Here is a 4,963-nt window from a genome sequence, read left to right as displayed (position 1 = left end):
GATGGATGTGGTGAGGTGAGGGTCTGTTTGCAGCTTTGTGCCTACAAGATTTGGGGAAAAATGGCTGGATAAATGCATAGCCTCGAGCTAAAACATGGTTTTCTGTTATTTCCCTCAGTCAAGCTTTAAAGTACATTTCCATCCTCCAAGATAAAAATCCATTTAATCTTAAAAAAAAAACCAACCCAAAAAAACCAACTTCAAGTAAATACTCTAAAAATTGTGCATATCCTTAGAGACCTGTGGAGAGTAAAAATCAGGAATTCAGTTGGATTTGGGACTCCAATTCTTACTGATTGTAATTGAACTAGTGCTGCTTTCCAGAGGATGAGTCAAAACAGAGCCATCAGCTCTGTGTGTTGATTTTAGAGAGAGGCTAAAAAGGCAGAGTAGAAGACAGGGATTACCTGGGGAGAACAGGAACCTGGATTTCTATCTCACACCTAGGAATTTTCAGGAATTCTTCCACTATTAGAAAAACCAGTGGGATGGAAAGGATCCACAGATACTGCATGAGGATTTACCCACTGGGATTAGTGCACGTAGCCCTGGACATCAGCCAGGATGGTGCACTTGGGTCTGTTACTGCTCCATGAGAGAAATGATTGCTGCACCTTGAAACAAAGTTTGATCAGACTCAAACAATGTTGAGTAAGGAAGATCTAGAAAGAAAACCAGATATATTATTATTGTTAATGCAGGTGAGCCCAGTGGGAAGAAATGCTGCTGTGTGACTCCAGTCCAGAAGGCTGAATGGTTTATTTATTATAACTATGCTATAACACATTAATATACTGTTTAAAGGAGATACTAAAACTACAAACCTACTTGTTCTAACTCCCATATCTAACTCCTCACAACTCGTGCCCCTCTCTGAGAGCCCAGCCACAGGTGGGTTGGATTGGCCATCAGCTCCAACAATCCTCACCAGAACCCAACCAAGCAATCACCCCAGGGAAACAATTCCCCAAACACATTCCACATGGGAAATCAAGGAGCAGAAATAGAAATTGTTTTCTCTTTCTTTCTCTCTGTGCTCCTCTGTGAAAAATCCTGAAAGAGAGAAGAATGTGCCTACCACATATTATTACTCTAGTTGTGATGAAATAGTTGAGTCTGTTTTTTCCCCTGAAATAATCACAAAATCCCAGGATGGGTCCCTGCACAAGGAGCACCCAGGGCTGAGGGCTTCCCTCCAGGCTGAGCAGCCCCAGCTCCCTCAGCCCTTCCTGGGCACAGAGGTGCTCCAGACCCTCCAGCATCTCCACTGGCCCTGCTCCAGGAGCTCCATGTCTCTGTTCTCCTGAGCTGCTCCAGAGCCCTGCTTTGTGCTGGGCTTGGGGACCACCATGGGTTGGTACCAGAGCCACCTCAATGGCACAGACACTTGTGCTCAGTGAAGATTTCAGCTCTGCCGTTCCTGTCCTGGTTTCCTTGCACCTTCAGAAGGCAATCTTAGAGGAAAAGCATTCCAAGAGCTGCAGCCCAGAGGGGAATATTGAGACAGAGGGAAAATTTAACAGGGTAGAAATCCATTTGGATTTAGGTGAAATGTGCTGCTTTGAGCTTGCTAACATCAGCAAAATATGCTGTTTAGTCTGGTAACTTTGCAACACTAATAAAACTGCCCCAGCTGAAGAGATAAGAAAGACTCCTCAGACCTTGAAACAGGCAGCACAGAGTGACCCAGGAGTTCTCTCTGCACTTTCTGACAAAAACTGAGTACAAGTGTAACCAGCTGTAGGTGTAACGTGGAATCAGCAGAATGAATATGCATGAACCTATTGTGAAATCCTATGAATACGTAAATTAGTAAGGGTAATAAAGGAGGATTGGGAGTCCTCAGGGGCACGCAAGTCCTTTGAAAGGGAACGATCCCCCAGTAAACATACCATCCCTACAAATCTTTATTGGAATTGCGGGTTTTGATTTTTCATCCGCGTTTCAATGTCGAGCTTGCTCTCACTCCCCACTCACTCCATCAGTCTCCCAGTTGTCCCACAGGTGGAGAGAGCCTGAAGGTTGGAGTTAAAAAACAGGTGCACGTTGAGGGAATACAAGTGGGAAAATAGCAAATAGGATGTTCTCAGGCTCTTTTCTGACCCCGGACTGAAGCAAAAGCAGCAATAAAACACAATTAAATCATGTATTGATTTGTGTATTGGAGAAGAGTTTTCTCTTGAGCTACAAGTGTGATTTCAGATTCATTTCTCTTGTAATTCAGCACAGGCTAAAGGACACTGATGTTTTACAAACCGTGGCATTCTGGCTTTAGAGCAATCAGACTTAAAAATGTTATTTCATTAAATGGTGCTTTGACTTTTAATAATAATAATGTCATGAATAATTTAAAAAGAGAGTCTTTCTCATTTGCAGGGAATATGAAGGAGAAGTTATTCATATCCCAGGCTCTTGAGAAAATGCAGGGAATTACTGTGGGGATGACACATTGCAGACAGCTCAGAAGGCTGAGGTTTTCTGTGTCTTTATAGAAGAAGTGTCAGTGCAGAGGGGTTCAGGATTCCCCACAGACCCCCAGGAGTGTCCTGGAAGGATGGGAGAGGGAGCCTCTCCCTCTGTGGTGCCTTGGAGCTGGGCTGAGCTCAGCCTGTAATGTCACAGATGAAACTGTGAAATTTCCAGTATGACATTTCCAATTTTCACAGATTAAATTTCCAGTACCTGACACACCCCTCTGGGTTTACACTGTTCCCTGTCCAACGGACGGGCTCCTCACTCATCCATCACCCAGGCCCTGCTCCTCATGGCAGCAGGAGCTGATCACCTGCCAAACAGCCTGGGAATCAAATGAGCTGCCTGAGCTGCAGCAACTACTTCTGGAGGTGAAACCTGGTCCCAAACTCACTGCCAGTTCCAGCGATGAAGTCAAAATCCTTCTGCTGGCCTCGGTGCACGTGTGCCAGGAGATGGTGCGGCAGGGAATGCCACGAGTGGAGGATTCCTGGCTGTGTTCCAATGTGACAAGCACTGCTGGTGGCTGCAAAACTGGGAAGCCAGCCTGAACTGGGGCAGGGTTTGACTCTGCTGAGTGGTGGTTAAAGGCTGAGCAGTTACACTGGGGTGATGCAGTGAGGTGTCAGCCCAGGGCATCCTGACTGCTGCACAAACACAGCTGCACTGGAGCTGGATGTGGCGCAGGACATGCGTCCCCCTCATCTGTGCTTCCCAGAGGCAGGTCAGTTGTAAGAGCTGGACACAAGGTAACTCCTTTTCCTTCTGAAAGAAGGAAACTTTTGAAAGAAGTTATCTTTTACTGGAGAGATTTATACTCTGCTGCTGAGGAAGAGGCAGTGCTGGGTTTAATCGTGTTTTTCCGCTTGTGCAGAAATTTAAAATGCTTGATCTCTGCTGGCTCAGGACCCTGGTGCAGAGCTGTGCTCCCTGTCCTGGAGGCTGGGCTGCATTGCTGCTGCCATCCCAGCCTGTTCCTGGGCTGATGCCATTCCCTGCTGTATTGCTGCTGCCATCCCAACGCATTGCTGGGCTGATGCCATTCCCTGCTGCCATCCCAGCTCATTGCTGGGCTGCATTGCTGCTGCCATCCCAGCGCATTCCTGGGCTGCATTGTTGCTGCCATCCCAGCTCATTGCTGGGCTGCATTGCTGCTGCCATCCCAGCGCATTCCTGGGCTGCATTGTTGCTGCCATCCCAGCGCATTCCTGGGCTGCATTGCTGCTGCCATCCCAGCGCATTCCTGGGCTGATGCCATTCCCTGCTGCCATCCCAGCGCATTCCTGGGCTGCATTGTTGCTGCCATCCCAGCGCATTCCTGGGCTGCATTGCTGCTGCCATCCCAGCGCATTCCTGGGCTGATGCCATTCCCTGCTGCCATCCCAGCCCCTCCAGCAGCAGCAGGGAATTCCTGTGCTCAGTGTCCGAGCTCTGGCAGCACTGGGGAGCAATGGGGGGAGTTTGGGTTAGGGCTGGGAGGGAAAACCTGGGGTCCAGGGGCACCCAGAGGCTCATCACCCTCCCAGGGAGCAGTTCCTTCCCTCTGGCAGTGGGAAGCCATTCCCCTTGCCCAAAGTGTTTGACTGCTGTGCTCCTGGCGTGCTCCTCATCCCCAGCACGCTCGTGGAACAAAGCCAGCATGTTTCCTTCTCTTTTAGAACTTCATGCTTCAGACAAACCCAGCCTATTCCATCCTTGGCACGATGCATTCCCAGATGACAAAGTTTTCCATAACACTCCCAGCCCTCTGTTTGGCAGCACGAAAATCCGAGGATCAGTAATGAGTGTGTATTTTTCAGGCTGCATTTAGACCTTTTCTTGCTTTGAAGGACATCAGTGTAATGAGGCTTGATGTGTTCCCCCTGTGAGGGAAGGGTTTGGTTTATAGGCTGTAAAATGAAGGTTCTTTCACGTGTGCTTTTAATCCATATCCCTCTGCTCCAGGGAGAGAATTCTACTATGGTCTTACCACCACTCTTGTTGCTGTTTAGCATATTATTTTCTGTAGCTCAGAAAGGGAAATCTGAAGGTGGCAGACAGAGAGGTTGAAGCATATGGTATCCAAATAGAATACTATTTAAGGTGGTGTGAAACAGAGAGGACAGACAGCTGTCCTGGGATTCTAGCACTTCTCTGTGCTGGAAATTCTATAAAACAGTGTCCTTTTGGAGGAATATAATATACAAATTAATGACACAGAAGTTCCTTTGTCTATTTTTATATATAATTTATACAGTTGAATGACTTATTGAGTATAAAAGTATGGATTGGTAGGATATTGGCATATCTCACTGGTGATCTGCACTAATACAAAAAAAGGTTCATTGATTGAATGGAAACACTGGAACCGAAAATGTTTTTAGTCAGTTTATAATTGCACATTAAATTTTGTCCATATTTGTTTCTAATCATTCTTAATGAACTTTGAAAAGCTCTCCAATGTAGCATTGTGGAAAGTATGAAAAGGGAATCCATAGGTTCTTTCCTTACA

The sequence above is a fragment of the Anomalospiza imberbis genome, chromosome 11, assembly GCF_031753505.1.
Source record: "Anomalospiza imberbis isolate Cuckoo-Finch-1a 21T00152 chromosome 11, ASM3175350v1, whole genome shotgun sequence".
In the NCBI taxonomy this organism is placed as follows: Eukaryota; Metazoa; Chordata; class Aves; order Passeriformes; family Viduidae; genus Anomalospiza; species Anomalospiza imberbis.
Note: the sequence above shows the minus strand (reverse complement) of the source record.